Source organism: Gallus gallus, chromosome 2, assembly GCF_016699485.2.
Source record: "Gallus gallus isolate bGalGal1 chromosome 2, bGalGal1.mat.broiler.GRCg7b, whole genome shotgun sequence".
NCBI lineage: Eukaryota > Metazoa > Chordata > Aves > Galliformes > Phasianidae > Gallus > Gallus gallus.
In genome coordinates, this window is record NC_052533.1 from 62,127,401 (window position 1) to 62,149,382 (window position 21,982).

Sequence of the window (21,982 nt, forward strand, 5' to 3'; positions counted from 1 at the left end):
TGTTCCTTTAACACAATACTTAAAGGTCTTTCCCAAAGCAGATGCCCAAAACTGATGCCTGTTTGACAGCTGTCCTCTTTCACACTCAGAAACTGCTCTTTGGTCTTGCCTGACAGTAAAAATATCTTATTAAAAAAATCTGTGTAAACTCATCATCAGCTCTCCTTTCTCCTATAAAGGCACACAGTAACTACTATAAATTTAGTAAACTAAGTAACTACTTACAAACTTAGCCCAGATCAGTGTTAAATTAAACTCCCCTACTGTGCTAAACTGGATGCAAATACATGCAAATATTGCTGTAAAATGTCTCTTGCATTGCTCAGTGTGAAGCAAGCGATCCCAGGACTACAGATGTAATTTTCAAAGGAAAACCACTTAGAACCTCTCCAGCCATGCTATGGGTAGTTCTTCTCAAACAGAATGTTTGACTTCAGCGAGGTTCATATCGCGTAAGGATGGCTTCAAATGTTGTGCTTTAGACATAAGTATTATTTTATGGGTACACAGCCAGGAAAAGGTACTACTCAATTCTAGTAATGCTTGCAGAATCCTGTCCTTAAGTAGCATGAGCCCATTAGAAGGGTGATTTCTAGAGCATTACTGAAACAGTAAAATCTCTCAAGACAGACAACAGCCATAAGTGTAGCTACACTGTGTAAACAAACACAAAACTCCCAAAGAAAATATTATTACTTATAATATCTCTTCTGTATGTCCTAGAGGACATACAGAAGAGATATGAGGGCTACTCACTATAATAAAAACCCAGGAAGAATCTCTGTCCTATTACAGACAGGGTTGGATTGTTGTTGTTGTTGTTTTTTTTTAAAGGGTAAATAGCTGAGACAAAGAAATGGTTTGCACAAAATCATAGGGTATCTACGAGCTGCAAAACACAGAACAAGTGAGGGCAGCTTGCTTTCTGTGGTGGCTCCAGTCAGTTCTTATGGAAGATATTCACTTAAAAATCTCCTAGTATCTCCAGAAGAAGTGACTGCAAGTTGCCAGTGACTCAAGGTCAAGGACTGGAATTTGCTTTTAGAAGATGCTTCCACACAAGGTAATGCATGTATCCTTATCTGGAAGAAGTGCAATGCTAACAAATTGTGCCATGCAGACGTCGTGTCATCTAGCTGAGAGAAGAAAAAGAAGAAAGAGCTGACTTTTGCCAACTTCCCTAGGATTTGTGGTAACAGCTAGCAACTGCATGCTGCCTATTGAAAAGAACGAGTGAATGTGCGTGGGCTGTGGCAGGCTGTGTGCCGGCTGCTATGCCAAGATGCAGAAGCAGCATCTCAGAGGTGGCTTTTCAGGATATTCATTGTGGGGTGTTTTCTTTTTATTTCTTTCCTTTTCTAAAAGTGAACAACCAAACCCTATTCAGGCTCCTAGAAGAAGCCACCCAAAGATGATGTTTCCAGTAATACATAGACTTCTTGGCTACGGCATGGGTCTTTGGTTTTTTTTCAGCTTTGTAGTAGCTTTCATGCATTACATACAAAAATGAATACATTGTTTGCCTAGAGGATCCCTAAGGGAGCAAAGTTATTGAAGTCTGAAATCTCTTCATTCCATTTGCTGCTCCAGGACTGATTGCTAGCCTGCACCTGCCATTCATAGGAACTGAAAGTTAGCTGGTCAGAAATAAAAGCTCATGAAAAGAAAACATGTTTTATAGAAATATATGAAAAGAAAGATCTATTATTATCCAGTCACATCAGTGACAGTAAGATCCTCCCAGCTTCTCAGCCAGGTACAATTAACAATTGTTACAAACAATCGATGAGTTAATTAAAGCAGTAACTTTCCATTACACTTCAAAGGGAATATATTAGGTGGTGGAGAACATTGGAAAATGTAAAGTAGTACTTATATTTAAAAGATGAGCTGGAACAATAGCAGGTAAGGAGTGTATGCCTGAGTCCTGCGTGACTTCCTAGCAGCACGCAGTGCCAACTGCTGGTGTTGCTGCATCACACAGAGGCTCTTCCACCCTTGTGGGTACATACTATACTCACACCAAGAGACCTGAAGACCCAGCAAACTCAAAACACAACTCTTCCCCCATGCAGAAAGTCATCTAACCAGTCAAGCTGCTCCAAAATGTGTGCTTGGAGGCACAGTAACAAAATGTAGCATGCAACTGCCACCAACTGATCTCTTCCTCTAACCAGCACATCTGGAAGTGGCTGAAAAACAACATGACTCCTATCAGTAATCACTCTTCACTTTGAACACTGGGTTGCTGATACTTAGCACTTTTTTGGTCCCATTTTTCAGCTATTTATTAGTAAAGACTGCTGATTTCACTATCCCTGTGAAACAGAAGAAGAGGATGGGAAAAACGGGAAGCACATTGCCAAGCACAACTATAACTTGTGCATCTTTACTTGAATCCTACTGCTCAGCTCTGATTTGCTGCAGAAACATAATTTTAGCATGGTGTGAGATATTCATTTGTATAAAAGGCAATTGATAAATTGATGCCTACCATGAAAGCCAGCAATATCTAGGGCCTCGAGCTTTTGTGGTTCATTATGATCTCAAGAGTGCTCAGGTCTGTATCCAATTATGTGTTGCCAGAATGTAATTTCAGCATCAAGTAGAGACTGTGAACTTCTTGATTCTGCTCAATAAAACCAACAAAAAATATCACTGTTGAGTTTCAGCTGAAGCCCAGTCCCTTCTTCATCTGACAGCTGGGCATTTCATTACAACAGGAGCTGTCTGGATGCTCTTGGAAGGTCAACAACATGGGTATCAAAAAGCCACTGTTTCTTTGATAAAAAGCAGCAGAGTGCATGTACTCTGGGCTCTCCTTTTTCAAGCTGACTGGAGCAAGGGACTTCACTGACAGAACAGTCACCCCACTCAGGTACAGGGAAGGTGTCCTGCTCTGGCACACCTCAAATGGTAAGCATGATTGTTGCTCAGATAATACATACTCTGTATTAAAAAAAAAGACAAGCTGTCATACAAAAAAAAAAAAAAAAAAAAAAAAAAAAAAGAACGGGAATGTATTAGGAAAGTTATAAATCTAGCATTTCTCTATGTAGTCCTAAACAAGGCTAAGTTGCTTACTGTCACCCTCCTCTGGACATGTCTATCAGCTATACTGTTAACTGCTTGGATGAATGAGATGGAAGCAAGACAGGAGCAACCCATCCCCTGCCTTCAAATACTCCAAGCACCTACCATGCTCATTCATCAGTGCTGAACTCAGTGTAGAGCTCAACACTCTAAACTGCTGGTTCACTTCCCAACATTACTTGCAATTTGTTGCTGGGAGGCATCCAGACCTACACATTTAGTGAAACATGGGCATGCTAGGCTGTGTAGGGATGGGGTCAGGAAAGCCAAGGCCCAGCTTAAATTAAACTTGGCAAGGGATGCCAAGAAGAACACAAAAGGCTTCTACAGGTACCTCAACCAGAAAAAGAAAGTCCAGCAGGGTGTACCCCCCTGCCTCCCAGTGAGTGCTACAGGCAAGCTGGTAACAGAAGTCAAGGAGAAGGCTGAAGTACTTAACTTTTTTGCCTTGGTCTTCTCTGATAACTGCTCACCACACAGCTCTCAAATGTTTAGTTTGGTAGGAGGGGATTGGGGAAGCAACGTCCCTCCCACTGTAAGTGAAGATCAGGTTTGAGACCACGTGAGGAACATGAACATCCACAAGCCTACGGGTCCGAAGAGGTGTGTCCCAATGTCATGAGGGAACTGTCTGATGCGGTTGCCAAACCACTCTCAGTGACATTTCAAAAGTTGTGGCAGTCAGGTGAAGTCCCTGGTGACTGGAAAAAAGGCAGTGTCACACCCATTTTTAAGAAGGGTAAAAAGGATGACCCTGGGAACTACCAACCTGTCAGTCTGAACTCTGTGCCAGGAAAGATCGTGGAGTAGATTCTCCTGGAAGCTATGCTGAGGCATATGGAAGAGAGGGAGGTGATAATGGAGGACCAGCATGGCTTCACCAAGGCCAAATCCTCCTTGACCAACTTAGTGGCTTTCTATGATGGCGTCACAGCATCAACAGACAAGGGAAGAGCCACTGATGTCATCTACCTGGACTTCAGTAAGGCCTCTGACATAGTACCCCACAATATCCTTCTCTCCAAATTGGAAATATGTGGATTCGATGGGTGGACTGTTCAGTGGATGAAGAACTGGCTGCAGGACTAAGTCCAGAGAGTGGTGGTCAATGCCTCAATGTTTGGATGGAGATTGGTGATGAGTAGTGCGCCCCAGGGGTCAGTGCTGGTACCAATACTCTTCAATATCTTCACTGATGACATTGTTGGTGGGGTCCAAGTGCACTCTCAGCAAGTTTGCAGATGACTCCAAGATGCAGGGTGCAATCAACACGCCAGAGAAATGGGATGCCATCCAGAGAGACCTAGACAGGCTTGAGCAGTAGGTCAAGGTGAGCCTCGCAAGGTTCAACAAGTCCAAATGCAAGGTCTTGCACCTGGGCCATGGCAACCCTCACTACCAATAGAAGCTGGGGTATGAAAGGACTGAGTGCAGCCCTGGCGGAAAAGACCTGGGGTACTGGTGGATGGCAAGCTGGACATGAACCAGCAATGTGCCCTCACAGCACAAAAAGTCAACCATACCCTGGGCTACATCGAAAGAAGTATGGCCAGCAGGTCGAGGGAGGTGATCCTGCCCCTCTAAACTGTCCTGGTGAGGCCTCATCTAAAGCACTGCATCCAAATGTGGAGTCCTCAGTACAGGAGAGACATGAACCTGTTGGAGTGTGTTCAGAGGAGGGCTAAAAAACTATCCAGGGGATGGAACACCTCTCCTGTGAGGACAGGCTGAGAGAGCTGGGGCTGTTCAGCCTGAAGAAAAGGAGACTCTGAGGTGACTTGGTAGCAGCTCTTCAGTATCTGAAGGGGAGCTACAGGAAAGAAGTGGACAGTTTCTTTAGCAGGGTCTGTGGTGATACAGCAAGGGAAAATGGCTTCAAGCTTAAAGAGGGCTGGTTTAGCTTGGATATAAGGAAAAAGCCTTTTACAGTGAGGGTGGTGAGGCACTGGAACAGGTTGCCTAGAGATGTGGTTGATGCCCCATCCCTGGAGATTTTCAAAATGAGGTTGGATCAGGTCCCGGGCAACCTGATCTAGCTGTGCATGTCCCTGCTTATTGCAGGGGAGCTGGATGACCTTTAAAGGTCATCTAGTCCAACTCTAAGGATTCTATGATTCAATGATTTACATAATGCAGAAAGTTGGCCTCAGAAACTGAGACATGCCTTTTGTTCATTGATGCTATAACCAGTCCTAGATTGTGTCTGTTTTAAGGAGAAAAATTTATATTGCAAACTAGTTCCGAATATAAACTTAATATTTTTTGCACACTGAGAACAGATAACTTTTTTTGCTGTATTATCACATTCAATCTCCGAGGCTTTGACACAAGCTTCCCTGTAATAACTGCACAGAGACTTACAAAGAATTATGTTTCCCTAATGGAATGTCACCAGATTGTGATTAATTTGCCCTCCCTTGAGGTCTCAGAGTAAGATGACTTAAAGAAAACAAAAAAGGCAAATCTGAAGCCTCAGGTTTTCAAATATGACTAGTAACTATGACTAGCCCATCTTGAAGTGCACTAAAGATTTCTGAAAGCATGGGCAAACATTTTCTGTAAGGCGGCAATCTTTAAGATGTGTCCGTCTGACCACAGTGAGAAGCAAACAAGGCACCAATTATTTGGAAAAAAAATAAGTCTAAACCACACCGATTTTCATCTCCTTTTCAAACACAATCCCTAAAACGAAGCCGTGGTTTTCCTAGAGGCACAGAGTCATGTACGTGACAGAAGTAAGGCTGCAAGCACATCAGTTACGTCAACCCTTTTTCAGAGAAAAGGAGTTTGTAAGCAAGAAAGCATGAATACAAAACAGGTCAAGATCACTCCAGAACGACACAAGAGACCACAAAGACTTCAAAACAACTGACCAATCTAATGGCTTTCAAAAACTGAAATATAAAAATCAAGCTAATACTGTTCTTCAGAGAAATCACACATCAGAAATAGAAAGGCAAACACATGTAGGGTTGGTGGCCAAGTCAACACTTCTCCCACAAACAGTCCCTGCAGAACTTACATGAAGGATAGACACAATCCAGTATAACTGGGGAATGAGTTAGCATACAGCCTATCAGTTCACTGAGGTAGACCTTTTAGGACCCGTTCTACATTGGTGAAGGAGAGGGTTAATTTCCTTGATTCATTTATTTTTAGGATAAATAAGAATTACTGTTAAACACCATGCCATCCAGACTGGACTTCTATCTCTGCTTCTGCTATTTTAAGGCATCTGTAAATAACTGATTACAATGCCACCACTTATTAATTATCTGCAGATGGCTTCTTGTCTTGGCAGAAGGGGGAAAACTACCACCTCAGGCTTAAAGGAAGTTTCTCAAGCAGGTTTGTCACTCCTGCTGCTTGTGACTACATGCTTAGGCCTTGGAGCTACTGCATCTACATGGCTTGTGAAGGGGACAAGGTTTCTCTCATGTTGAGATAAATACGCAGAACAAAGAACACTATACTGATTAGCTAAACACACTGCTGGTGTAAGACAGCATAAGTCCATAGAGCTCAACATGTTGGTGACATTTACTCTAACTATAGGTCTTTCCTAATAACAAAAGTAATAATCATTTAATAATAATAATCATTCGCATGATAAGCCTGCCTCTCTCCTCAAAGAATAACAGAATGATTTGAGTAGTAACGGACACTTAAACATCACTTAGTCCAGCTCCCTTACAATGAATAAGGACATCTACTGCACATCAGGATGCTCAGAGACCCATCCAGACTGACCTTGAATGTCTCCAGAGACAGGGCATCCACCACCTGTCTGGGAAGCCTGCTCTAATGATTCACTACCCTTATTGTAAAAAACTTCCTTAGATCCAGTCGAAATCTCCCCTCTTCTAGTTTGAATCCATTTCCCCATGTCGGGTCACAACAGACTCTGCTATAAAGTCTGTCCCCTTCTTTCCTACAGTTTCCCCTTTAGATACTGAAAGGCTGCTCTCAGGTCTCCCAGAGAAGAGCCTTCTCTTCTCCAGGCTGAACAGCCACAGCTCTAAGCCTGTCCTTATAGGGGAAGTGTTCCATCCCTTGTATCATTTTTGTTGCCCCCTCTGGACATACTCTAACAGATCCATGTCTCTTCTGTACTGAGGACTCCACATCTGGATGCAGTACTTCAGGTGTGGTCTCACCAGCACAGAGTAGAGAGGCAGGATCACCTAAGCTCACTTCTCCTCCCAAGCACACGTGTCTGTGCACATGAAGGCTTCTCAGATCTCCTATCTTGCTGGGAGGTTAGCAGTTACACCATCCATGAAAGACCTGAGCAAGACAGGTAACTTCAAACTATGGGTGAGCTTGGGAGCAGCAGCAGAATTTACTGGCTTTTTCAACACTAATGATCCTGCCAGAATCCTATCGTGCTTATTTCAAGACGTGAAGTTTTCCCCAGGAGATGCATGTCTGATCTGTGTCAGGTCTCCAGAGAGAAGGTCAGCCTGGCCTGTGGGGAATGGCAGAAGCACATTTGGCTGGTTCTATTATTCGGTGATAAGACCTTTTCAATCTACTCTGCTTAACTGCTTGTGGTAGCAGGACTAAAGGAAGAAAAGCCATAGCTTGTTTTCTTACTTCCCCAAAAATTTCATCCTTATTTTCTCCTACATAATTCTAACTCCCATTAATTATTTTAGATATTTAATGAAGACAAAAATACTTTCAATATTTGTTTGTTTTCTGTAAATTAGAAATGGGAGGCTCAAAAGCCTCATATGCTTAAACACACAACTTTCCTTCCTGTTTGCTGGTTTCAGATTTGTTTTCAACAGATAAAAAATTAACAGAGGAGTTATCTACTACCCTTCATACTCCTGACCCTGAAAAAAAAGTCAGTATGGCATAGTTGAGCATAAAATAATACTCAGGTTCTTGGCTGTCTGGATCAGCAGTATGCAGGCAGTAAAACTGAAAGAAAGCTCATTATCATGACATAACAATCATTTATAATAAGTAAGATTTAATGTTAAGTACCGCAGCCTGATTAATCTGCAGATATTTCTGTTAGTAGGAGAGGTTCTGTACAAGTCTTGAGGTTTAGTTCATTGCACCACATTAAGCAAAAGGTGGGAAAGGTACAAGGAGAGACAGATTCATCCCATCTAACTCCACTGACTCGAAAAGCTGATCCATTTCATTCTTGGAGAGGCTCTGACCTGATGTCAAATACATGCAGATCGATGGCTTCTCCTGATAACCTTTCTCCATCAGGATATTGAAGGTGTTTCGGATTTACTATTTTAAAGCATTTTCCCCCACTACATTTCTCAGTGTATACGAAGTATGAAGATGAAAAAGATGAATGCTCCAAGCTTCAAAGTATTCTGGGATGAATTCACACTCATCAGCTAGGTGAGCACCAAAGGCAAAAAACAACCACATCACAGAAAGTGAGACTTGCAACCCTGGCTGCCATTACATCTGAAAAAGGCAGTGTATTTTTGAAAACATATTTCTATTGGACTGGTTGGCCTTGCAGTGCTCAGCAAAACTCAGCAGCTCACTGCAGAAGTGCTTGCACAAGGTCTCTCTTTGTAGGGAACCTCCAAATCTCTTCTACAGCTTTAAAGACTAGCAATCTAAATTCTCCAGAGTGGAATCCTGCTTACTTTTACACTGATCTGCTGAAGAATGAAGCACCATTTTAACAGTAAGCCATTAAACAGAATAACTTGACATCCAGAAGGCCCCTTCCAGCCTCAAATATTCTGTAATGCTAAGTAGTGTGGGTTTACTCAGAAATGAACTTTGCTACACTGGAAAATTATCCAGGGAAAAGTTGTTTAACTCAACTTGAACATCTCTAAAAAACTACATTTAGAAAAACAGTTTGAAAAAAAAAAAAAAAAAAAAAGAGTAATGCTCCAATTTGTTTTGGTACAGAGCAAAGCCTGGATGATCACGTGGGATTCAGTTTCCTACTTCACTGTCTTGAAACAACTCAAAGTAAGACTTGAATTAGTTTCAAGCAAGAATATTACTTCTTCCCTAGCATGGGATTCCCCTCACCATTCTTGAGGGAATGGGAACAACCACCAACCAATGCCTGTCTCTCAAACAATGTTTTCCCTTCCCGCAGAGGTTTTTTTTTCCCCCCACTATAGCTGTACTCAAAAAAGTCTGCAGCATTCCCTTCATTTATCAACAATGTTCTGAACCTACAGTGATCTGACAATCAGTTAAGAGAATTAGAAAACCAAGTACATTTTACAGTAGACGTTTTGAGCCACCCAAAACCTCCCAGGGAGGTTGTGGATGTCCCATCCCTGGAGGCATTCAAGGCCAGGCTGGATGTGGCTCTGGGCAGCCTGGTCTGATGGTTGGCGACCCTGCACATAGCAGGGGGGTTGAAACTCAATGATCATTGTAGTCCTTTTCAACCCAGGTCATTCCATGATAAGACCAAGGCTGTGCTAAACAAGAGTTAGACAGAGGCAGAAATACTGCAGTGTCAGTCAGACTCACAGCTGCTGTTAGCTCTGTTCAACTGGATTCCGCACCTTCCCTGTTCTCCAAGTATAATCCTGCATGGACTCTTTTCCCCACTTTCAGTTTACTGCTAGGCCACAGACTTTCTAACAAGCATATCCGCTCCTTTACCAGTTTGATAGGCTCTGAAAAGCTCTGAAGACATCTTCTGTTGCACTATCAGGTGGTGGTAAAATTAGAAAGCTTAACATATCTGGATTTTACTCACATACACATCAGAGTCTACTACTTGAAGATCCAGGCAAAAAATGTTAAGTTATAGCTTGTTTCTCAACACACTTAACCAGACCTTAACCCCTCTGTTGGGCTATATTTTTCTTCTAGTCAACATATGCAAGATTGCTCCGGGAAGACCTCATTGTGGCTTTCAAATACTTGAAGGGAGCATATAAACAAGAGGGGGAATGGCTGTTTACGAGGGTGGATAGTGATAGGACAAGGGGGAATGGGTTTAAACTGGGACAGGGGAGGTTTAGGTTAGATATTAGGAGGAAGTTTTTCACTCAGAGGGTGGCAAAGCACTGGAACAGGTTGCCTAAGGAGGTTGTGGATGCCCCATCCCTGGAGGCATTCAAGGCCAGGCTGGATGTGGCTCTGGGCAGCCTGGTCTGGTGGTTGGCAACCCTGTGCATAGCAAGGAGTTGAAACTACATGATCACTGTGGTCCTTTTCAACCCAGGCCATTCTATGACTCTATGATTCTACAATTCTATGATCCCTTTTTCACAGTTTCTTGGAAAAGCTCTCATTTGCAGTACATTTATCCAGCAAAGTGTGACAGTACTTTCTGAGAGATTCTGAACTTCAGTTAGTCTGACTGCCACTTACAAAAATCAATGGGTCCATGTTTCCCTAGCTATGTTATCCTAATTCTTACTGCCTTCAGTGGAGACAATGCACAGAATCAGAGCATTCGGCTTCTTATCTCAACACCTGGACTGGGGATAATCACATAAGATATGTAAGGGGATGGTCAAATTATTTCCTCTTCAAAAGACACCATAGTGATATGTTGTTAGCTACCTACAGGCCTATCTAAAGAACTTCCTTGATAGCTGCAAACATGTTGGCATATGGTAAGCAAGCAGGACACGAGCCAGAAGTGTGTTCTCGCAGCCCAGAAAACCAACTGTATCCTGGGAGTCATCAAGAGGAGTGTGGCCAGCAGAGAGAGGGATGTGATGCTGCCCTTCTACTCTGTGCTGGTGAGACCACACCTGGAGTTCTGTGTCCAGATGTGGAGCCCTCAGTACAGGAGAGGCATGGATCTGTTAGAGCATGTCCAGAGAGGGCAACAAAAATGATGCAAGGGATGGAACACTTCCCTTACAAGGATAGGCTGAGAGAGCTGTGGCTGTTCAGCCTGGAGAAGAGAAGGCTCTGGGGAGACCTGAGAGCAGCCCTTCAGTATCTAAAGGGGAAACTGTAGGAAAGAAAGGGACAGACTTTATAGCAGAGTCTGTTGTGACAGGACATGGGGAAATGGATTCAAACTAAAAGAGGGGAGATTTAGACTGGATCTAAGGAAGTTTTTCACAATAAGAGTAGTGAATCATTAGAGCAGGTTTCCCAGACAGGTGGTGGATGCCCTGTCTCTGGAGACATTCAAGGTCAGTCTGGATGGGGCTCTGAGCAACCTGATGTAGCCGTAGTGTCCCTCTTCATTGCAGGGGAGTTGGACTAGATGGCCGTTACAGGTCTCTTCCAACTCAAGCAATATCATAATTCTATATTTGACTATACAGATGCCCTGTGTAACTGCAATGAGCATTACACAAGTGATGAATACATCTATAAACATCAACCTAAGGAGACTTTCCCACAGAGTTATGCCATTCAGTGGTATAGGTTACAGGAAGAGAGACGTTTCCACTAGCAGCCCTCCAAGAAGACAAAACAAAAGACAAGATCAGCTTGTTTCTCAGTTCCAGTTTCTCAGTTTCAGCTGACCACAACCAGGGCCACAGACTCAGAATAAGAGAAAAGAGCTTTACAAAGGCCCGTCCCTCCTTAGGAACACCACTGTGGTAAGTGTAGCTCTGTTAACACATTAGTAAGGGCAGCAGGTCCCCACTACATCTGTTGTGTGATGCAGTGACAGCTACACATATGAAAGACGCCTTCTAGTTATCAAAGTTTTAGTTGAAACCTTTTTACTGTGAATATCCCCAGTGAGAAAGAAATTCACGGAGGAGATCTGGCAAACAGTGCAAACCCTGACAAACCTCCAAACACACAGCACTGCGAGCAACATGGTTATTGTGGAGGACTACCAAGCATAAACCACATGATGTGTTCTCAAGTTTATTTACAAACTAGTTTGTTTATTTTTCAGAAATGACATCACCCACCAGCAAAATCTTTCTCTCTAAATTAGATACCCATACAGTGACTTTGCAAAATAAATACCACAACCACTACTCAAAACTAACTACAAGTTTGAATAGCACAAGAGGAAAATGTAACTATCCAATCTAACACAAGGTTATGTCATGCCCTGCCAGGAAGATAACGAAATAATTAAGAGAAAAAAGCTGTTATTTTGCTTTACTGCAATGAGTTAAATGAGTAGTTAAAATACTGGGGGATTCATTTTGCATTTCCAGTTCTTTTCCAAACTACTTCTTTGATACTGGCTAAGTTGTTTAGTCTTTCTACTATTTTAGTACTTGGATGTCCAGTATGGTTATGGCTGTATAAGTATCTGGCTTTGGCCATGAAGAAAGACAATGAGAGTACATAGAGGAGAACACCTATTTTGCTCCACACCATGAGCACATGTGTATTTACCTAACAGTTAGAAAGGTCTATAATTGCAGCATCCAGTGCCAGTAATCAGCCTCTCCACTCCCAGCCATGTTTTAGAGCAGCTTGAGCAGAAACCCACATGACAGCTCATAACTGACCCATACCTGTTTCCTCATGGGAAGAAAAAACAAATATCACTGCTTATCACTGAGAAAGATCAGCAGACTAATTCTATTCTTAAAATCCATCATAAAAAATGCCACAAGAGACGACCAGTCAACTTCTTGTGAAAACACCTCCTTCACCTACAATAAAATACTGTTTTTGCACTCCACTCTCAGGTCGTGATTCCTCCCCAGATCCTTTCTGCACTTCGATAGATGCTGCAGTTCTGCATAATCACAAAGCATAGAACAATCATAAGATGGACTTGAAATGCAAGCTCCATTTCCCACTGCATTCTCTGCTGCCTTTCTGAACAAAGCTCTTCTACTCTCTCTGCTTGTGGTCTTCCTGCAGCGAGTTCAAAATCAAATGTCAACAACAATGTATAAAAAAATAAAAGTTATCAGCAGAACATTTCCCTCTGCTATAGCATTTTTTTTCTACCTTTCCTTCTTTGCAACAGAGGACCGAAAGAAGTTGTTTCAGGTCTTCTGGATAACTCTTTATGATACCTTTATCATGCATGCTGCGCTTCAGCAGTTACTGCAGATCTCAATTGCAGTAGGATTTGCAAGTCAATCCTCTATCTGTAAATCCCAGATGGCTCAGTAATTTTTAGCACAGCTATTGATCTCCTCATTCATACATACCAGCTTCTGGGCAAACACACCCAGCTGCTATCATCATCCACATCTGACTGCCACAAGCAGAAGAGAGGACTTTGCAAACCCAAATGCTATCAATTAATAACATCACCGCTACAAGAAATCAAACCAGGCACTAACAAGTGCAAGGCTTGTGCGTTTGCCTACCTGATAGATACCACAAGGCTGCGGCCACACTCCCTTCCTCACTCTGCCACAGCTGTGCTTTCTGAAACTGAGCAATAGCCTCCTTAAGTCTTGTACTCTGACAGCCCATCCAGCCTTGCGGTGCCAGACAGCCTCTTCTCCTCTGTCTTCAGCCAGCCGCAAAACAAGTTACAATTCAATGACCAGCTCCCATATGAAAGGAAGATACAGAGGTCAGAACAATCAATGCTATTAACTGTCCCGAAAACAGCACAAGGGTTTTTGTAAAATGGGAACGTTCAGTTTTTAACCTGGCCCTTCCTCCCTGCCTCACTTTCCATATATTAACTATAAAATGAAGAAGGTCTTTAGCGGATGCCGGCATATTTCACTCCAGCTGCTCTCTCTTCCTCCCTCTGTCCTGCACCACTGCATAACTGTGAGAATGGATTTGGGATCCCATGAGTTTTGGGATGCTGTGACTGCTGCTTACCTCTGTGAGGCAGCAACACCTAGCTCTTTGCTGAGGTCTCCAAGGGACCATTCATTCCGATATGCCTCAGGTGAACGGATTTTCAGTGACAGAGGGTTGTTGTGAGGGAAAGGAAACAAGCTAAAAGTCCATCTAGCCTGCTCTCCCTCTCAGAACACTGAGCACCATAAATGCAGCGTCCACGTGGCTGCAGTGCTAGCAGGAGACCTCAGAAAAAGCGGCATGGGTATCACATATTACCACCACACCTTTGTGTTTTAGACACTGTTGTTGAGCTCCTTAAAATGCAGTTTGTCTCCTTCTGCAGGGAATTACTCAGGCAGCCTGTCATGTGGCCTGCAGCAGCACAATTATATAATTCACTCCAGGATGAGGCTCTCCAGGGTTCGGGCTGGGGAACCAGAGAAGATAGATAAAACCACATGATGACAAGGGAACACTGTTTTAGTGCAATTAGCACCTTGTAACTCTACCAGCCTGCACTCACACTGGGCTTGCTGTCTCAGAAAAACTTGGTTACATAGCAGTGTAAACCTCACTTAAGTTAGAAAGGAACTCACTAGTATAGGAAGCTGAAAAGAAGCTAGCAAGACGTCTGCAACACGTTCTCAGTAAGGAAATGGCCACCAGGTGGAAGAGGATATGTATGCATGTTAGTTTATCACATCTAGGGAGAGCAGACGTTTCAGTAGTATAAACACAGAAGAAACTTTTAAATTCAAATTCAAATCCCATACCAGGCTTCTCCAAGGTTTTAAGTTGTTCACAACCAGGAGAACATTTCAGGGTTTCGTAAAGTCTAAAATGATCTGATAAAAACATTTAGAATGGAGATCTTGGATTACACCACCTCTACCGTAATGCTCTGGAAGGTTTTTACAGTGCAAAGTAAGATATAATTAGCATGGAGTTGTTTATCAATGCAACTGCAGCATAGAGACTCAGTCTTTTGTCATGACGTGGAGTTTTGATTTAAAACTTAGTCCAAGCCATTTACTTCCAACTCCTGCCCAAAGTTTAGGAACATTTGGATTCACTGCTTTGGTGCATTTGACTGTAGCGATAGATTCCTGCAGCTATGGGTCAGACCTCCCATCAGCACAACCAGCACTGATGTTACAATGATCGTGGGGGTCTGGTGGATGCTGTCACCTCCCCTTTCCACATGTGGTTAGGGATGTTCCTTAGGTTATGCTTGCGTCCCAGGACCACTCCAAGCTCCATTTGCTCCAGTTGGTAGATTCAAGCTCATTTTCAACTTCTTTCACCAAACTGCTTGTCATATTTCTTCCCTGAACACAGTTTTGTTTTTCAATTGTCTTCTTTCTGTGTAAGTTGTTAAATAAGGTAGCCAGTTTCATCTTACCAACTCAGAGATTTTACAGATTATTTCACATAGTTGTCCATTCATCCTCCTGCACCACACAGGTTTTACGGGTGCCTCTCCTTATCGTCAGGGATATTATTTACAATGCCAGAAGATATCCAGTTGCCAACCGATGATCACAGCACTGTGCCTTCTCTCCTCTCATCCACGATTTCTGCCCCTCTGAAACTGTCCTTCCAATCCCATCTAGCCTGGGGCACTCATGCCTATAGGGCTGTGCAGGCCACCCAAATCACCTGCTGATCACCATGAACCATCATCTTCCACCAAGGAGGGAGCTGAGGGGTGACTGCCAGCCATGCCCACAAGAGCCAGCGCTCTAGAAAACATCCTCAGGAAAAAGAGGCATTATTAGGAAAACATGCATACCTGAGCATGCTGTTCATGTAACGTGCTGCTCATTCTGCTCCAGTGACATTCTCACTTAAGAGCAATACGAGTCCGCGCTGATCTCCCAAGCACAGAGCACCTTGGATGGGCTTATGCCACAGGGTACCTCTCCAAGTATTAGGAAAGAAACACCTGACAGTTGTCTCACAAATGTTCCTGGTGTTCTGATGCATCATGTAGTTTCACCTCCAAGGCCCATGCTAGACAGCTGCAGTGCAGAGGGCAGGAGGTCTACTCCCATGAGACGTTCCCCTCATGTTAAGTTCCCAGCCTTATGTACACTGAGACTCACAAATGGGATCAGCATTTAATGAGGAATCAGATGTTTCTTCTCACCACTTTCGTCCTATGCAATCTAAAGAAAACCCACCAGATCTTCAATTTTAATATTTAAGAAAGAGTACTAAACACAGAAGAGCATTCTGTTTGACTGCACTTTGATCCACTCAGTGCAGCTGGTTTATTTTTAGACTTTCTGAGCTTTAAAACTAACCCTCACCAAAGATATGAGATTCTAGCATGGCCGCACAGTCCCAGGAGATGGGCTTCTAAGAAGAATCTCTATGTGAAGTCACACGTGAAGTTTAGATGTGCTGCACACAGAGAGGCTGAACATTTGGGACAGCTATCATCATTGGTGCAGCTTCACTGGGTTCACTCGACTCAGTACAGTGGGTCCATTCTTTTTCAGCATCACAGAGACAAATATGAAAAAATAAAACCCATTTCATCAGCTAAGACAGATCGAAGTGGAAAATGGGCAGAAACATCCAACGTCAAGTAGAGCTTATACGAAACAGCAATACTTAAGTTTTTCTAGAAGACTTATTTTTAATGCTGTATCTCAGGGCAGCAAGAGCGTAATTTTTCCCTTTCCTCACTATAGTTCCTTTCTATTTTAAAATAATCCCAAACCTTGTCTATTTCAAACTCTTCAGGAATAATGTGAAAGTAATGCCTTGCAGAATTTTAATGACACAGAGATTTGCTGAAGATTAAATTTGATTAAATGTTGGTAAGTAATGGAGCAATTCGGGGGACAATGAAACAGTGAGGGAGATTCTGAAGTCGGCCTTTTGTCTGTAAAACTTTAAGTAATTAATTAATATAGTTCTTATTACAAAGTATTTCATACAGGCAGCTTAAATGAGTGTTAAAAGAAAGTCCACAGCATAAATATTCTTAGCATTAAAATGCCATATGTCAGAGAACATTCACAAAACAAAAACATCTTGGAAACAATAGCAATACAGCTGCTTTCCTTTTCTACAACGTTCAGCAGAAAAAGAAAGCAATTAATCCTTACAGCATTCCTTTGAAACTCAGACAGAATTAATCTCCTCAGAACAGAATTCTTCTCCTTCTTCAGATAGGCAGACTGAGGTAGGACAGCAAAGTTGTTTGGCTAAAGACACAGGGAAAGTCTAAGGGTAAAAATCAAAGGTGCACTGACAGTTCCAAGCCTGTTCCAGTTCTGGTGACTCGAGTAGGTTTCTGCAGTATTCTTTACCCACTGGTTCACTGTGCAGAGCGTGCCACAGTGCAGACTCCTTCCTACCTGAATGTTAGACGAATCCTGGTGCAATTAACTTAGCAAAGATCTTTGTGTTGTGCAGCATAAATGAAAAATGAGGCTATCCACTGTCTCGTCTCCTGTACGGTTTTGACTGTCCTCCTAGTGACACAATACTGTACAAAAGGAATTTGGGTGCTATGCAACCACAGATCACATGAAGCATGAATTCCATATAGCGCATGCACATGTGCAATCTTATTTTCTTAACAACTATTTTTGTTATCACAGACACCACTACTTCTTAAATACATCAGCTTTTCCCAAATCCATCCCAATTAGAAGGGCAATAACTCTCTCTATACCTAAGGCTAAAAGTTTCTGGGAGAAGAGAAATATCTTTGAATCTATCTAGAGTAAGTACACTGTTCAACCACAGATGTGCATAGCAACACAGACAGCAAGATCAGGACAAAAGTACAAAGTTGTTTGGCAATGTATGAGTTTCCCCCATCCAAACAACTGGAATGCTGCAGCCAGTGCCATAACAAAAGCAAGATGGTTGGTTCTTAGTAGCCTTCGAGAGTGGAATGATAAATGGGAGCAAACATAGCTAAGTTCTGTCAACTGCTATAAGAAAGTAGGCTGTGGGCTCACAAAACCCAAGCAGGTAGCATTCAGAAAGAACAGGAAGAAGCAGCAAACACAGTCAGTCTTGGCTTCAAAGTCAAATTTAACAGCAACAATAGAAAAACAGCTCAGGCCATAGGGAGAAATCATTAATCTGTTGATATCTCCATACCTTGGCTACAGATAGTGGCCAGCAACTGGAAACCAAAGCAGCTCACTTGTGGTGCAGTCACTGAATACACTTCTTTAAAAGCTCCATGCTGCTTACCTAAGACACTTTGCAATGAGAGGAAATTCAAGAAAATTCCCATTAACCTAACACTTTATCTGTATATAAACAAGATATACCTTTTTCTTTTCTCACATAAGGTCTAGAATTGCCTATGCAAAATAGAAAGTCTGGGTTAAATTCTCTCACCTTAGCCTGCATATTAACCCACTGTATTTGGGTGCTGCCACAGTACTAAGTGTGAGACAGTGGTGATAAATAGCAAAGCAAGATTACTGAAGCCAGTTCCCCGGTTTAGCAGTGATACTGGATACAGAGGTCATTAGAAGCATATTCATTGCCCACACTGGTGGCCTTCACAGGGGTACTAGAAGAGACTTATCTCTCCCATTTTTTTCAGATGTGTATATATAGAACTGGCTGCAGGTTAAACAAAAGAGGTCTTAAGAGGGATTGAGTGTAATGCTGAAGAGAGGTACTTATACTTTTGGATGGCGGAAATGCACACAAGTGATAATGATGTACTTCAGAATGCAAAGTTCTGAGAACAGGTGAGAATGGGTAATGAAATGGCCAATACAGCACAGGTAATGACAGAATATCATGCAGGCCTACATCTTCCCTAATACAACTGCAGTGAAGTGCAACAGGGCAAATTCTATAAAGGTAATAACAGAGAGAAGAGATGTGAAGAGGAAAGCTTCGTTTGTTAGAGAAAAAGCTTTTTCCTGAGGGCTGAGGAAGCTCACTCACATAAGTCTTCAACTCTGAGTTTTAAGTTCTGTGCTCAGCATGGTATGCAAGAAAACCCTTAATATTTAGTACCTGCATATATCCCATGGCCATAGAGCTAAGTGTTTGTGAACTGCAGCCTGAGTGACCTGGCAAACAGCTGTAAGCTCTTGAGATGGTCAGTTTTTCACAGAGCTGGGATCAGTTGGGTGCAGTAGCAAAATGCCTTAGAAATGATTATTCTTTTGTATTTCTAAGGGCTGAAAAAGACCACAGGAATAATCTTTCCTGATCCTTTGTTTAAGTAGATTAAGCATCAGAAGATGCATGCAGAAAGCACCTCACTCCAATGCCTCTGAGCTTCTACAACGAAGAAAGTACCCAGGAACATCCAGATTGTTGGCTAGACATCCTTGTGCAAATAAATTCTTCAAAAGCCAAAAACTATTTTCTGGAGAAAAATGCACACTATCTGTGGGGAGATTTCGGAAAACTGGTCTGTGGAAGCATCCTGACTTTGGAATACACGTACCCAATGGAAGTGTTATTGAGTGCTGTGCTGGCCAAGTTTATTGTCACAAATAAACCCTAAAGTGCTGAATCTGAGCTCAGTTTCAAGAGATTGGTCTAATCCCAACTGTGAACTGTAAGGAGAAGACTATGTAGGTGGAGTTCTGAAATAAGCCTGCAGGCTCCTCTTCCAGCTTCCTCATCTGGCTTCAATTATTTCAAGAAAAATCTTCCTCCTAGTAGCAGTTATTTACAGCTTATGTCTCTTTTGAACCCCCAGGTATTCAAACTTTCCAGACTGTAGGGACTGCCTAAGAAAACAATAAAACACTCATAAGCTGCCTCCACTATATTCAATGTCATATCCAGCAGAAATAGTGACTTTCCATTATAACACGCACCAAAAGGGCCACCACAGAAGACTCATCTATGACATAACACTGCCACTTACAATAAGTTACCACAGGAGCTAAGAAGAACAAGTAGTAAACTGGTAATACCTCCTTAAATTACTGTAAGGACAACAAAGCTAATAATCATTCAAAAGACCCTCATCTATGTGCTATGGGTTGTGAAATAGGTGGAAAGGGTGCAAAAGAGAGTAAAACATGAGAGAAAAGGTAGATGAGACTAAACCAGAAATTGCCAGTACTGAGACTAAAACGAACTGTTTGATCTTTTAGAGTCAAGATCCAGACTGAATTCCAGCTACGGTTATTTTTAATACATCTCTGCTTTCTAACTTTTCAGAGAAATGCTTTTATTCTCTTATTTAACATTTGGGAGAGCACAGACTGCAGTACTCGTGCAGATGAAAAAGAACATTTGCGCTCTTCGAGAATAATGTTCAGAAGAACTTACACAAATTTTCCCCCAGTACCTACAAAACCCTGACACAATACCAGGAGCTCATTTAAGATTAATGCAATGCAGATGATGCAATCCATGCTGCAGGAGTCAACTTTAGAAAGAGAAGTTTTCCTTGCATTTGAGGACCATCTCAAGGACACAGAGGAATCTTGTTTTGGGGAAATCCACTGAATTAATGGAGGATGAGGTTCCTCTTTTGTCTTGCTCCAAAATGCTCTCCTTAGGTCTGTAGCCCTTTGAGACATGCACCATGGTTCAGGCACTGAAAGCCATCCAAGTTTCCTTATCCGCTGTGTACAATTATAGAGAGTACAATCCACAGTCCACTGCTGGGATTCTTTTGAAAATACTGTGTCAAAAAGTATTTACTGCTCTGAGATCAATGGGCGCAGCACAGCAATTGGGAAAAAGTCAAAGCTGGCTAATGTGACCAATACTCTGACTTCAATTTGTCCACAAAGCTACTCTGCAGTGCAGTGAGATCATCTTGTCTCCCATATCCTCAAAATCAGCATCCTTTGTTGTTTCTCTGAACTCAAATTTGAAGAATTAATATTCCCACTCCTAAAGAAACTACTCTCATATGGGTAGCACAAAGGTTTCTGGTTTCTTATACAAAATAAATAAATTCAATCCTAAACTGAATTTGCACAAAGACAAGCCGCTCTGCTAAATTCAGCTGCAGAGTTACGTCTAATATACAACAGATCAATAACAGCACATATGAACTACTCCCAAGTCATCAGTGAAAAAAGGTCACACAGGAGGAAATGTAGGAACCACCCTGCAGAGATTGACCTTGGATTCGATTCTACTTTGAAGAAGGGTTTCACACGGTGCAGAACAGTGGTTGCTCCACAGCAGGTTAAAGCTCCTCGTGTACCAACCTTCCCAGGTTAAATCCCACTCTGTGACCAAAGAAAGGCAGAATCACTAACAGCAAGGCAAATCAAACAAAACAATATCATGAGCTCTGCAGAACTACTCTTTAAAAAACTTCACTGAGAAACTTTCTTTCCTTAAAAGATTTCCCACAAGTTGCTTGTGGATGGTCAACAATTTCCTGACCAGTCCCTTGATTTCTTCAAATGCCAAACAACAGTGTGGAGAGCATGTTTCCTATTGTAACAACCCTAATTTGGTATGTCAGGATAAGTGGTAGTAGTACCATGACTTGTTTCAAACAATGAATGAGCAGTCTGTAGATCTTTGTGTATTTACTGGCTTTTGTTTAAAATCTGGCCATGAAAGTTCATGTAGTAAAGAAACGATATCTAAAGAACCTCTAATGCCTCTGATCATGAGGATAAAGATTGAATATATCATTCAACGGTATCCAGGGAAGCAAAAACATATACAGAAGAAAAAACAAACCCCTAAACATTACCTCTGCATTTTCATTCAGAAAAGGATAAAAATAAGTGGCTACAAAAGCAAACCACATTGAAAATATTTCAGGTTCTGTACCATGCCTCAAAGATGTATAGGGTAGATTGTTCAGCAAATTAAAAATGGAGGTTATGGTACCTCCATAGCTGCAGATGGGGAGCTCACAAAAGCCCATTTTACCTTGAAATCTCTGCAGCACTACTAGCTGCAGCCTTGCTCTTGGGCAGGCCTTTGTGGTCTTTTGGTCAGAACTTCAGAAGGGTCATTAAGACTTACTGCTTTATACCTATGCTCAGCAGCACCTGTATTTCAGGAAAGCCACATTTCTTGGCTAGCATGAAACATTTGAGCTATACACTGAATTCTTGGGGTTCTTCAGCAGCCTACCCTGTTCTGCCTTTGACAGCCAATCCCAGACCTTTCTAGCACTGAACATCTTTTACAGTGAAGGTCTTCCTCCAGCCAACAATTATCAGAACTGCATCTGAGTGAAGATTATTGGAATATCATCTCTGCCTCTTAATTTCTGAGC

The 21,982-nt window shown here is 42.2% G+C and overlaps 1 protein-coding gene across 16 annotated transcripts in view; it reads right to left on the bottom strand.

The window, feature by feature from the left end:
* Nucleotides 1–21,982, bottom strand: part of PHACTR1 (phosphatase and actin regulator 1) — a 296,609-nt gene that overhangs the window by 158,766 nt on the left and 115,861 nt on the right. For 2 of the 16 annotated variants that reach the window (XM_046917545.1, XM_040674828.2), the window contains exon 1: nucleotides 13,329–13,390. The exons of the other annotated variants lie outside the window; for them this stretch is intronic. The gene's annotated coding sequence lies outside the window, so the exon portion shown is untranslated. Of the gene's footprint in view, nucleotides 1–13,328; nucleotides 13,391–21,982 lie in introns of those variants that run through there. 16 annotated transcript variants of the gene reach the window in all.